This window comes from Spermophilus citellus (assembly GCF_964194105.1).
Source record: "Spermophilus citellus genome assembly, contig: SCAFFOLD_366, whole genome shotgun sequence".
Classification (NCBI taxonomy): Eukaryota; Metazoa; Chordata; class Mammalia; order Rodentia; family Sciuridae; genus Spermophilus; species Spermophilus citellus.
In genome coordinates, this window is record NW_027673182.1 from 127,645 (window position 1) to 142,037 (window position 14,393).

A 14,393-nucleotide genomic window follows, 5' to 3' on the forward strand; every position below is an offset into this window, starting at 1 on the left:
AATTAATTTGATGTTTGGGAGGAAATGTATTTGAAGGGAAGGGGTGAAGTCACTAAAGAGAATGAGAGTAGGCAGGTAGAATTCAAGGAAAGGGGGGATAAGAGAAATAAAAAGACTAAAGAAGAAAAAAATAGGAACTAAAAAAGAAAAAAAAATTAAAAAAAATAATAATTATTAAAAAAAAAATAATAATAATAATTAAAAAAATTTAAATTAAAATTAGTAGAAAAAAAATTTTTAAAAAATATTTTGTAAAAAAAATTAATTAAACAACAAGAAAGAAAAAAAATGAAACTGAAAGAAAAACCCAAATCAAAAAAAAAAAAGAGAAAAGAAAAAGGAAAAAAAAAACCTAATAAATGCCGTCTTAGAGTTTGATTAACTTCTCTTCCAATAGGTGGCACTTTGTCCACCAGGCCAAGTTTCTCCTGTCAATACGCGGGAACCAATCACTGTGCAGCAGCTCCTCCCAGGCTGGGCGAGTCTCCAATCCTGAGTGTCTAGGGCCTCCTCTTGTGTCTAGTCACTTCCCACTTTTTCTCTAGCCAGGCCCCTCTCACCACAATACTGGCTACAAGCCAGGTCTGCTGCTCCTGGGAGCCCTGTTTTCATGAACGACTGGGCACACTCTTCCAGTTTGCCATTCCCTCAGACCCTAAGTTTGTAGAGCTTGGGGCTGAGAATCCTCAGCGGATTTTACTTGCCCTCCTGTATCCACTTCCCCATAGCTGGTGCAAGAGACCTCAGCAGTCAGCCCTTGTGGGAGCGGTAGATCCGCGCCGCGGGACCCGCACCACCTCTGATTCCCTTGGGCTGGCTGTAGCACTCGTGGGAGAGCTGGGAGGGGCCCTTACGGGAGAGCTGGGAGTGGCCCTTAAGGTTTTCCCGATGTGTGGAGAGGGAAGGCTGTGGGATCACACACCTGTAGTTGTCGGTTTCAATGAAGTTATCTCCTCCACAGCAGTCTGATGATGTTGTTTCCCTTTGCTGGGCTACCAATGCAACGGGTGGGTCCTTCTCTCTCAAGCCCCGTTTCAAACCTGTGGCCACTACTTATGAAGACTCGGTAGGCATTTACCTTCGTATGATTAGAAGGGCTGACCAGTTGTTTCAGCCGGATGGATTAATGCCGAGTCATCGCTGTTTGTCTGCGGGAAGCAGGTGACCGGGAGTTTGAATTCAGCGGATCAGGGCTCAGTGCGTGTTCTCGGTTCACTTGGATTTTAAATTGTCTCTCATCTTATCAGCTGTTTCATTTAATTCGGCAGCTCATTCACGTGGTGAAGAGTCTGCTCTATGGTGCTCTGTGGGAGGCGGCGGCAGTGGCCTTCGGGACCCCCGGAGAGGGGGTGCGGGTTGGGGGAGGGGAGGCAGCGCCTCGGGGCCGGGTACCGGACACGCGGGAGAGCGGGCGGGGTGGGGGAAAGAAATTGAAATCTAGATTTAGAGACTGAGCTTGGGAGGAGAGACAGCTGGGGAGAAGCAAGGCGGAGAGGCGGAGAGGAGAAGGAGATGGGGCCGATAGAGCCGTGCACCTGGGGCTGCAGCCTTACTGCTCGCGCTGAAGTCGTGATGGATTCCCTCCACCTTGGCTCATGACTTGATGTTTTCAATCACAGGCCTGGGCTCCGTCCCAGGCAGCGGCTCCGCGGGGCTCTGGCGGTGCGGGCCTGGTGGCGGCGAAACCACACTCAGCCGCCCAGGGACCTCCATGCCTTGCTCTTAAACAAACAAACAACAACAACAAAAAAGTGGTTTGGTTTTTTTTTGTTTGTTTGTTTGTTTTTTAAACAACAAAAACTAGTACTTATCACTTTCTGACACTACACAATTACTCAAAATTAACTAGTATGTCGGGGTTGGGGGGGCATACCTATGGGCCTTGTCTCACATGAGTGCATGTGAGTAGGTGCAGGGCATTTGTCATTATTGCAGAAACGAATTTTAATTTTTAATCTTTAGTTTGATTTAAACATTGCTTTTAGTATGATGCCAACACCAGCTGTGCAGAAAGGACTCTGAAGAAATGTTCATAGCAGCACACACCTGCGGCTCTTCTTCAGGTCTGGAGGCTCCAGGGCAGCCAATATTGCTTCATCAAACACATTCTTTAGGCCTTTCTGTGTGAGTGCAGAACACTCCACATACTTGACAGCTTTCAGATCACGGGCCAGCTTTTCAGCAGTTTCTGGAGTGATAGGCTTCTGTTTGTTCTTGGCAAGTTTCTCAATAGTAGATGGGTCATCTCTGAGATCAATTTGGGTCCCGACAAGCAAGAAAGTAGTCTTTGGACCATGGTGAGTTATCTCAGGCACCCACTTTTCTTTCACATTTTCAAATGAGGACGGAGAGACCACTGAAAAACAGACTAGAAATACATCTGTTTGTGGATAACTCAGCGGTCGTAATCTGTCATAATCTTCTTGCCCTCAGCTTCTGGGGGGGGCATTGGCAGCCAGGAATTTATCTTTTACAGAAGACAATTAGATCTTATCAGAAACAGTGATTTAAATATATATATAGGTCATGCAAAAGCTGTCTCCTGTGGTTTCAACATTCTCTTACTAGGAAAGAGACAGCTCAAATATTTTCAGACCATCATTTGCTCTCATGTAAGGATTTTTTCCCCTCAGTACTGGGGATTGAATTCAGGGGCTCACTTATGCTAGGCAAGTGCTACTTCCCAGTCCTTTGTAATTTTTTTTTAAATTTTGAGACAGGGTTTCACTAAGTTGCTCAGGCTGGCCTCAAACTTATCATCCTCCCGCCTCAGCCTCCTGAATAACTGAGCTCATAGGCTCAAGTTAGCATTCTGAAAGGAAGGGTGAGTGGGGAAGAAGAAGACACAGGAGGAGCCAGAGAAGGAGCAGCTGGGTTTCTCTGATGAGCCAATCTCTAGGGACAGGAGCATGGGGGTCCTCATTTTACAAAACTCAGGTAAGTTTGCCTAACACCTGTGGCAAACACCCATGGTTCCAGCTACTCAGGAGGCCTGGCAGAGAATCACACAAGCCCAGGGATTCAAGGCCAGCCTGGGCAACAAAGCAAGACCCTTTCTCAAAACAAACAAAAAACCCAAGTTGTCCAAGCAAGAAATTAAGTGTCCTCTGTGACCTCCTAGGAACAATCCTTAGGGATGTGCTCTGAATGTAAAGGGCTAATTGAACATGGTAAAAATAAAGTGTTCCTCTGAAAAAACAAGGGGGGGGAGCTACTGAGCTGGTGACTGTGGTGGAGCTCTGGTGATACTTGCTCTCTATCACCTCCCTCCAGGGTTCCTCAGGCTCTCACTCAGAATTCAGCAGATGGTGGAATGGAGCAGCAGCCCAACCTCTCGGTACAGACTACACAGGTCTAACCACAGCAGTAGAGGCTGAAGAAGGCCACCACTCCTGGGGTAAGCCTCATTTGCCATGATGAGTGTGCTAAAGTGTGTCTACAAACATCAGGGCCAAGAGACAGGGCCCTCTGTCATCACCACAACTGGCACTTCTGGGTAGGAGCCCTATACTTACCTCCTCCTTAAGTTCATTGCTGAGGTAGCAGACATTTAGCTCAGAGCAGATGAGAATGAACTACCAGTTGGTCAGTTGAACTACCAGTTGGTCAATGAACTACCAGGTATGCCAGTTCCAGTAGCACAGGAGTTACAAAACCTTTGTGTAGCTGGCCATGCTGCCACACCTGCAGGGTTAAGAATATACCAGGTGGCTCAAGTTAGGAAGCTGGGTGGGGCCATAGCCAGGGCCCTAGTGTCTAAAGATAGGCAACTCAGTTGCTGAGCCAGCAGGCCAAATGCATGTGGTTTTCCAGTTGGGGAAACAAACAGCATGCTTGGCGTTGTAGGGGCATATGCTAGTCCTTTGTAAGTTAGTGCCACATGTCCTCTTCTTGTTCAGAAGGGGGACACTGTGCAACAATGCTGGCTCTCCACAAGTTTGCAGATGGTGAGAGCCAGGTGGCTTCCAGCTGGCTCTGTCCTCTCACCTGTGAAAACCATGCCCAGGTCAGAAGGGTTCACTTCAATGCCCTGCTGCTGCAGGTAGGCTGTGTCCACCTCCAGGCTCTCCTGTTCTGGGCTTGGTTTCTCTCTCTACTCCATATGCAACCACCTCAGATAGCAGGGACTCTTAAACTGCAGAAATGGCCCAATCAGATGTCACTGAGCCTGTGGGGCCCACCAAAGCTGGTCATACCTAATGGGCACCCAACTCAGGCTCCAGCTCACAAACCCCTTTTCAAGACAAGCAAGAGAGGTAAGGGAGAGTCAAATTCAAGAATTGGGGGCTACTGATGGTGTGGCTCCGTGGTAGAGCTTGTCCTTAGCACACACATGGCCCTGGGTTTGATCCCACTGTGAAATAAAAAAAGCAAGCAAACAAATGAGAGCACTGCACAAATCCTGGGCAACAACAGCAGGAACACTGTCCTTCTATGGAGTGAGCCGATAGACATAGCTCAGAGCCACAGATCAGTCAGGGAAAGGTGGAAAGACCCTGAATTGGTTTCCAAAGAGCATGATGACACAAGGCAAGTAGGAAGCCCTCTCAGGAACAATATCTCCCAAAACCTCAGAGGGAAAGAAGGTGGGTACATCAGCGGTAATAATGAGTGTCCGGGAAGGTAAGGAGGCCTCCCCATGCAGAGGGGCTGTTACCCTGGGGTCTTCAGATTCATCCCCCAATAGCTACACTTCTCATGTGATTGTGCTGATGATTACAAGCTCAGGGAACAGGAAAACCCCTAAGAGCTCTGAAATTTAGAAGCAGTTCAGGCAAAGCAGTGGACTCCACTCTGGTTGATCCTGGGCTCTTCCAGCTGCAAAACCATGATGTAGCTTTCCACTGGGGGGACTGCAATGCAGGGCACCTTATTAAAACACCTGCCACCAAGAATGAGGCTGTCAGGGCTCTGAAAACCACCTGGGAACCCACAGGTGCAAATGATGGTGGAGGGGAACCACACAGGTTCTCACTACCTTGGGCCAGAAGATTGTGGCCCCTCCAGGAACCCCAGCCATCAGCACAGCTCCCACCCTCACCAAGTGGAGTGTGGTGTTGGCCAACTTGGAAAAATATCATAATAATCATGCCAAGTTACAGAAGTTACACACAATGTCTGCATGCTGTAGGCTTTCATTTAGGTAAAGCACTAGAAAATACAAAATAATGTATGGCAACAGAGAAGAGACAGTTGTTGCTTTGGGGTGGGTGGCTGAGGAGTCAGCAGTTAGCAAGGCATTACAAAAGGGCTAGAAGAATGTTTGGGATAATAAGAGAGGGGTTCACTATGATTGTGGCAAAATAAATCATGGGTATATACATATATCAAATTTACCAAACTGCACACTCCTAAATATGTAAAGTCTATTATAGGTCAATTATATTTCAACAAACACATCTTTAGAAAATACAGAAGGAAGACAAGTTTCCGGCCCTCTGGAACCTGTGTCCATCCAGAAGAGTGAATTCCTCGCATTCCTGGACTCCCCAGCCCATACTGGGCAGAAAGCCTCATCTGTAGACATCCCCTCAGGGGCCACTGCCAGCCTTCAGGAGGAGCTGGAGATCTGCCCCAGAGTCTGCCTCAGGACTTCCAAAGAAGGCTGTGGAGGGGCCTCCTTCTCAGCTCAGGGCCCTTCCCACACGGTCCCAGCCTGAGTGGCCTGACTCATGCTACCGCAGCCTGAAGGGCGCCGCTTCCCAGCAGGGAGCCTCAGCCTGCAGCTCCACCTGCACTAGGAACAAGGGAAAGCCCGGTGGGCGTCGCAGGCTCCAACCAGCAGCAGCCCAGCGCCTTCCCTTCCCTCCAGTGGGAGTTGAGGAACATGGGCCAGGAAGGCTCCCAGCGCCCTGCAGCCCCTTTTGTGCTGCAGCTACTACGCCTCCCTGGACACTCGCCGCTGCCACGTCCGGCCTGCCATCCTTGAGCCCATGGCCAGCACAGTACCTGATAGGAAGGCCCTTCTTGGTTGACTCTCATCCAGGCCCTAACTCCTCAGAGGTGCCCCTGTCCTTCTCCCGGATCCTGGTATCCACCTGTACTGACACCCTGCAGTTACACAGCGCGTTCTCTCCTAGATGGAGCAGGCATCTAAGGTCGCCACCACACGTTCTCGGCCAGCGTGGGGTGGTGCACAGAGGCTGCCTGAACCTCCCTGGGAGGAGGGGTGTGATGGTGACCAGAGTGCCACCTGGAGGTCTGTGGATGCCATGACACCCCCGCCCCTGCATTCGCTGAGCCCCTTAGCCAGAGGCATCTTTGCAGAGCCTAGTTTGGGTAGGTAGAGTTAATATGTCATATGGCCACACTTCTAAAATCCATATACAGATTCAGTGTACTTCCCATGAAACCCCAATCAGTACATGAATTCATTTGGAAGAATGAGAGACCCAGAATAGCCACATAATCCTGTGCAAAAAAACCAAGGCAAGAAGCATCACAATATCAGTCAGAAATCCAAAGAAGAAAGGAATAGAAATCTATTGTTGTTTTTCTTTTTCAGGCCTATGGATACATTCTTTCTCTGTGTATTGAGATTTAGGATCTTTTAAGAGCTGAATTTAAGGTGCTCTTCTGTAGAGCACACAGAAAGGTATCAAATATAGGGAATAGTCTACAATATATAAGGGCTCCAGTCCCCCAAGAGGAGTATCAAGAAAACAAGAGTGAATAAAAATAATACAAATGGGCCGTGGAACAGTAGCGACTCTCTTACATTTGAAAATTACAGTGAGATTTCTGTTATTTTATTGAATATCTTAAAAAGTGTATTATGGTTACCAGTGATTTTTGCATTAGTGATGAATCCATTTAATTTTATGTTCAAGAAGTCTTACTTTCAATAGTACTAATTTAAATTGCACAGATAGTGCTGGGGATATAATTCAGCTGGTAGAATGCTTGCCTTGCATGCAGAATATCTGGTTCAATCCCTGGTACCAGGGGGGAAAAATCTGATGGCTTAATGTGTATAGATAAATGACATCCTCCTGTGCTTCTCGGTTGTGTAGAAACTCTGTGAAAAAACAGCCATCTGGTCCCATCAGTGAGAAGGAAGCAATGCATTCCCATTCAGAGCTGGCAGGTTTCATGGCAGCTCTGCAGTTGCTGGAGTGTGCTGTGATGGCATCACTCACTCAGTATTTAGGCATCCAGTACTAACCTTACAGAACTTTAACAGACTATTTTTCATCATGGAACAGGTACTTTCCCTGTCAGCATCTATTGTGTGGGAGAACTCTTGGCACTGCACTGCAGAGTCCCATCCCCATCTTTTATACTGGCTAGGCACTCCCAGGGTAGAGGCCATTCCCACCACTACACTACTCTGGCATCCCGGATTTGCATGAAGGAAGCCTTCTCTGGGGACTGAACCCTAAACTTCTAATACAAAATAAATGACAATGGGACTGAGATACCTTTTCAAACAAAAAACACAATCCGTAGTTGTGATATGGATTGGATTTGTAAACTCTTCATTGAGTTCTCTGTAGCTGCTTCCTTCCACAAGGAAGGAATTCTTTGTTTCACAGGTTCACTTACTCAGGTGTCATCTGAGGTGAGGCTAGAAGCCTTTGATTTCTACAACAGAAGGAGTCTCAAATTATCTTAATATTTATTTATAATATTTAATTCAACCAGAATGCAATATATATTTTTATACTGGATAGTATGAGGGTTCATTTCAATTTATTTTCCAAATAGATAAATTTGGAAAAAAATTCTGGAAAAAAGTGTTTTTCATTAAATAGAAAAAACAAGTTTTATAAACTTTAGAAAAAAGAAAAAGAGCCCAGAAATATCCTAATAGAAAAGTGACAACTTACATAATTCAAGAAAGCTACAGAATGGCAAATCCAAATGACTGTTAGAGATGAGAAGATATGGTTGAGTTATCAAATAGAAATAAGACATGTTAAAGTATTGATGGGAAAGCTTCAGACTCTCAATTTTCAAGATGAGAGTTGAAGTGTTTGCTGATGAAAATGAAGGAAAAATCGCCTCCCTCCATGAATAGTATATTTTGGAACATTACAGGTTTCCTAAATAGACATATGATAATGTTTTCTATAAAAATGATTTATACTTTCAGCCTAGTACTCTCATTCCCAGAAATCTATCCCATGAGGAAGAACAAAGGGAAAGCAATATTCATGATAGAAATATCTTAATGGCCAGAGATGGTCTGATGGTAAGAAATTTACTAAATAATTAGTATACTCTGTGAATGAAATAGTATGCATCTTTCTAAAATGAAAAAAAAAAACATTGTTTTAACAGGCTTGCGGGTATTTTCCTGAGAATTTACTGAATGAACAAAATCTGTTCTAATACAGAAAAATATTTGTTATTTTTCTGAAGAAGCAGAAAAATATGTATTAAATGGTTCCAATTTTATAAAATAATGATATAAAGAATGTTAAATATTATTTTCTGTATATGTCTATATAAGTATATTAGAGAAAATACAAGTTTTATTCTTAATAATAATAATAATAATAATAATAATAATAATAATAAAACCACTATTTAGATAATTGAGGAGAATGTCCTGGAAAAAGGCAGAAGCAATTTCTTCCCAGTAAGGAAGACGAGGAGGTGGGAGGCAAATGGGAGATTTATCAATTCTGGGATAGAAAGAAAATGCTTTGGGTACATGTAAATATTTTAAAAATGGATATCATTTACTTCTTATATTTGTTTCTTAATTTATATTTTGATTTGTGACATATGAAAATAGAATACATTAAAATCCATATTACACATATAGAGCACTATTTTTTATATCTATGCTTGTTAACACAGTAAGTCACATCCTTCTTGTCTTCTTACATGTACTTAGGCTTCTTCTGGTGGGAAAATTAGCAGTAAGAGCAGGAATGGTAATGAGAAAAAGTGTATTACATGTGAAAATTTTTTAACAATATTTTCACACAGGTTGCAATTTCATTAAACAAAACCATACTTTAAAACCAAGCAAGTAAATATAAATAAAGATGAATATTTGTTTTGCAGGGTGACCAAGTATGTACAAGTAGAAACCAATTCAGATTCTTAAACTTAGAAATTACCAAGTGTTGCCCACTTTACCAGGTCCTGGAAAGAGAGAAATATCTTAGCTTCCTCTGATTGGCCAGAAGCTTGATGCTGCGTCCTTTGAGAAGATTGTCACTCAGTCCTTCCAGGTGACCTGAAAAATGATTACTCACTCATTGTCTCCATCCCACAGATGTAGAAACTGAGGTGCATGTAGTTTTAAGTAGAATGTGTTAGGAAATTGGGCATCATGTGGAAATTCCACTCTGTTTCTTTTTTCTTTTGCACAGCCACCAAAAGATCCAGGTGCCTCGTTCACTACTGCTAAAACTCATTTTTCAGAAATCTTTTTTTTTCAGAAAAAAAGATTTTTTTCAGAAATCATTAGCATAGCTCTTCTTTTACTTGGCAAGAAATTCTGGAATAGACTATTTTGAATAATATTTTCTGAGCATCTTATTTTTAATGGAAAAATGTATTGACTTCTAGAACCTAATTTTGTGATAGCAATGTCAACAGAGAGCAGTGTTTTCTGTAAGATGAATACTGTCATAGCTTGAGAAGTTGGAGACTCAGCTTCTTTTGCCAGAGGTGGAGGTGATGAGGAACATTCCCAACTCTTGCTAAATATTATCACAATTAACTCTTAGCACCAGTACAGGGGAGAGGGAGTCTTCCAAAGTTCCAAGAAAGTGAGACATTGGCTCCAAAAAAAGGGCAGTATAAACTGATTTTCTCACTGAATCCCACAACAAACAAACAAAACATAAACAAACAAAGCCTTCACTACAGCGCCCCACATACTGTGTTGTGCATGTCCAGTGTTTGTGTGCACACATGCCTACACAAACATGAGCATCTGTGGAGTTTTGAAGCATCTGTAAATTTGGACATGATGCCCAAACCCAGCAAACTTCTTCAAAGGACAAGAATGTTTTCACTGTAACCTTTTCTGTTGAAAAGTAAACTTGATGCCAAAATACCATCCCAGCTATACAATGTTTTTGAATTTTGCTTTAATCAGTTTTTTTCCTGCTGTGACAAAAAGGACCCAAATAGAATAATTGTAGTGGAGAAAAAGATTATTAGAGGGCTAATGGTTTAGATGCCTCAGTCCATAGAAGGCCAGCTCCATTCCTTGGGGCTCCAGGTGAGGCAGAACATCATTGCAGAGTAGTGTGGTGGGAGGGGACACGCTCACATGATGATCAGGAAACATAGCGAGAGGTCTCCATTCACCAGATATAAATAAATACTCCAATACATGCCCCTAATGCCCACATCCTCCAACCACAACTTACCACTTCAGGTAACATTTTATTAATCCATATTAGGGGATAAACTCACTAATTGGGTTAGGACTCTCAACCCACTCTGTTCTCCCCTGAACCTTTTTTCATTATCTCACACTTGAGCTTTTGTGGGATACCTCACATCCAAACCATTACAAATTCTGTCAGTGTCCCTGATAATGCCCTTTTCAATCACCCTTTCATTAAAGTCCAGTCCAGAGCGGTGCTGCCTGCACTGGTGAAGTGTCTCTCATCTGTCTGTGTCTGAGCAGCTCTTCAGTTTTTCTTGTCTTCCATGATGCAGCCTTCTTTAAGACACAGGCCACTCATTTAGCACATGGTCTCTCAATATGGGACTTTGGGACATTTTTAAATCATTATTTATTTCAGGCTGTATAACAGTTAATTTGAATTGTCAAATTGATTTGACAATTTAGAGGCTTCTGGGTGTGTCAGTGAGGGTGTGTCTAGAAATGATTGGAATGTGAGTTGAGTCAAGACCCTTCCTAAACATGGGCATTACCATCCAATAGGATGGTGGCTTAGATGGAATAAAAATTGGAACAATAAAAAAGCAGCAGTTGCAGATGGAAGATTCAATTCATCTTGAATGGGTTCCTGATTGCTGCTACAATCACTTAATACATCAGATCCTCAATCTTCCAAAGCAGACTCTGCCAAGTATTCTCCAGGAAGTTTCTAGAAGCCCTTGGTTTCAGACTGGGGTAGCATCACTGATCCCTTTTGTTCTGAATCTTTAGAATCTTGGTCTTTGCAGATCCTGGCTCCTGCAACTCTCCAGCATGCAGATGGATATTGTGGAGTATCCTACTTCTGGTCCTGTAAGACAACCTAAAAAATCCCCTTTGTATAATTATACCTCCTGTTGGATCTGATCCTCTAGAGAACCCCAACTAATAAAGGCAGGAATGCCTCAAATATTCTGTTATATTCTAATATTTATATGTAGAAGCAACTGATGTCAGTGTGTCTCATTTTTAGAGATTTTTGTCTTCTATGATTGGTTTATAAAGAGTCTGATAATTTTTTTCAGTCTAAAATTAACTCATAAGTATTTTCTCATTTATCAACTACGACAAATCTGTAGAGTTCCTCTGACATTATGTAGACACTCTTTATTTTGTTCAAATTTCACCCATAGTTGCAGCCTCCATTTACTCTTATCTGAGTCCATTACTACTGGGATAGTAGAAGCAAATGTGACTCCATTTTGTTTTATGACTTCATCCTGTAAAACAACCATGCCAAGTAGAAGAGTCATGACTGGGGCAAGATGTTCTTTTCCTTTTGCTATAGAAACCTTTAAGAACACGGAACTACCTAATGGGGCATTGTTTCTGTAACTATGGTAATGGGGCTCTGTTTCTGTAACTGGGGTGATTGGGTTGTGATTGGTTAGGCTTCCTTCTGCTTGACTGCACTCTCCCACTTCTGTACCCTGGCTTCCTTGCATTGGCTAGACCCCTGAACATCCCTTTTGTAGTTTCAGGCTTATAAGGAGCACCCTTTCAATTGTTCCAGGATGATCAGGGGAACTGATTTATGTTCTGGTCAGTCGCCACTAGTGTGCTTCAATAAAGGCTTGATTCGATTATATGTGAGTGGTCTGCAAGTGAGTTTATGAAACCCCAGGAAGAAGATTTCACTATAACAGTACAATAATGGCTTTGAACTAGTGTTTTTTGTTTTGTTTGTTTGTTTTTTAATGTTGCCATTCTCTGTATATGGCATTTAACCCAAAGGCAAAAGCCAACTTATGTGTTCACAAATTTAAAGCAGTATGGAATCATGGATCCCTATTTCCTTCAGTTGCATATAAGTGATTACTGTCTTTGTTTCTGATACTCCAGTTTTCCTCACTTGCCAACAAACTCCCTACAAGCTGGCTCTGATAACTTTTTATCTTCTCCCATTTGTTCTATAAATGTTTCCTCAATCTCAGCACAGTTATATGTGCCTTAAATGGCTGTGTCTCCAAAGAACACTGGCTTTTTTCATTGGAGAATAAAAATTAGAATCTGTAATCTAGGTATAATGTGTGCTCATCCCCTTCCCACGTGCACGTGATCAGAGAGGATTCATGCTAGTCTCCTTCCCCTACCCATGTACAGAGGTCTAGGGACACTGGGTGCTTGTCCCCACACTCACATGTATACACTTTGTCATTCTGCCCATTTTCCAATAGTCGTCGTTGGATCTGGGATGCTTCCCAAAGCTCAGGTGTTGCAGGCTGGTGCCATGTGCAGCCATAGCTAGAGGTGGGGCTTTAGGAATGGGTGTAAGGTTCTGACCACATCAGTGGCTTAACAACTTGATGGGGTCATAACTAAAGAAATTGCTAGGTGTTTCAGAAATCTGTAGGAGGTGTGACTAGTTGGAGAAAGTTTGTCCCAGGGTAAGTGCCCTGGGAGAGAGCATCTTTTCCCTAGCCCCTTCTCTCTCTCTCTCTCTCTCTCTCTCTCTCTCTCTCTCTCTCTCTCTCTCCCCTTTCCTCTCCTCCTGAGGTGGGCAGCTCAGCTCCACATTGCCCTCCCACCAAGCTATTTGGCCTCACCACAGGCCCAGAGCAAGAGGGCCAAATCAATGTGGACTGAAACCTTAGAGACTGAGCCAGTTTTAGTCCTTCCCCTTTGATGTTGTTTTTATCAGGTCTTTTCTTTCAGTAATAGACAACTAATTATCACATCTATATATACTAAATAGATCTCTGAAGAGTAAATCTAAATGATACCTTCACTTCTATCCCAATCCATAGGGTTTGTACAGGTTCTGCCTTTGCTTATTTATGTATTTTTTTCCAAATGGAAGAAAAATAGCTCACCAATACTAATTTCTGCAATCCTCTTGTAGTCAATCTCCTTACCATGCAGGCCACCTCACTGGAGCCTTGAAACCATCACACATTCCAGGCACTTGATGGAAGCCATGCATACTTTTCCATTGCCTTAAAACTACTTACATGTGAAATCAGATAGTATGTAACTTTTCACCCACACTTTCTACTGAACATAATGCTGTTGAAAATTCTTCCATATTATTGGGTAATCTGGTATTTTTCCCTTTATTACAACGTGGTATTCCACTATCAATACTGTATCAATGCTCTGATATTGGCTTTTCAGGGACTGTCTGGTGTATATTATAATTTCTCCCTATGTGGGTGGCTATTTAGAGGGATGCTGTAGTCATCTAGCCTTAGCCCCATTGTGGACATGTAGTTTTCTTCTACTTGGATGTTGAAAGCTTCAGTTGCTTTATTTCTGAGGGAATTTGCTGAATATGCATGTAAAATGAAAACTGATTATTCTTGTCAGAAGCTGTTAAAAAACTACTAGTGACAAATAAAGTAAAAAAAGAAAAAGTAAAAGTAAAAAAAATAAAATGTGTTATTTATTAGAACAAAACTGACAAAATTAAGTTGAAGTCTATACACAAGGCAGTTTTCTGCTTGGTATTCAATGAACCTTTAAGTAAAGTAGAGAAGTAAAGCTAAACACTATCCACAAAGCCTCTGAAAACTATAGCAGGGTATTTTACATTCTTATTATAGTTCACAGTTCATGGCTACAACATAGGATGGACCCCAGTATAGACAACAGTATCTCAGTGGAAAGATCTCAAGGACACACAAATGCTTTTAGAGAGGACAGCTTCTTTGGTTGGTGGTCCACCCCTCCAATCAGCTTAGATCCTACATGCAGTATAATGCTCTGCAATGTGAAATGAGAGAGTCATGAATAGGGAAAGAGTCATAGACTAGAATAGTGGTCACACTAGCGCCACATACAATATACACAAATGAAAACTCCATGCATCGACTGACAGCCACAAATCTGCACTCTTAATGGTTTTTCACTCTGGGGAGAATTTCAGAGAGTAATGCTTCCATGAAAGACTTGAGAGATGCTTTACCTCCCAGATGCATTATCTCTTTGGACTGTACATAAGACAAGTGCATCTGTTGTATGTGATGGATGCTTATGAATCTTATCAGAAAACCATTTGAATTGCAGCTTACCTCAGAGTTATAGTTCTCTTACA

At 42.7% G+C, this 14,393-nt stretch overlaps 1 pseudogene across 1 annotated transcript; it reads right to left on the minus strand.

Moving 5' to 3' along the window:
- Positions 1 to 1,870: 1,870 nt before the first annotated feature.
- On the minus strand, positions 1,871 to 12,602 carry LOC308640022 (cell division control protein 42 homolog; annotated as a pseudogene). Its single transcript has 3 exons — positions 12,501 to 12,602; positions 3,988 to 4,093; positions 1,871 to 2,428 (listed from the first exon to the last, which is right to left on the minus strand). The product of its transcript is annotated as a cell division control protein 42 homolog (transcript).
- Between the last annotated feature and the right edge of the window lie 1,791 nt (positions 12,603 to 14,393).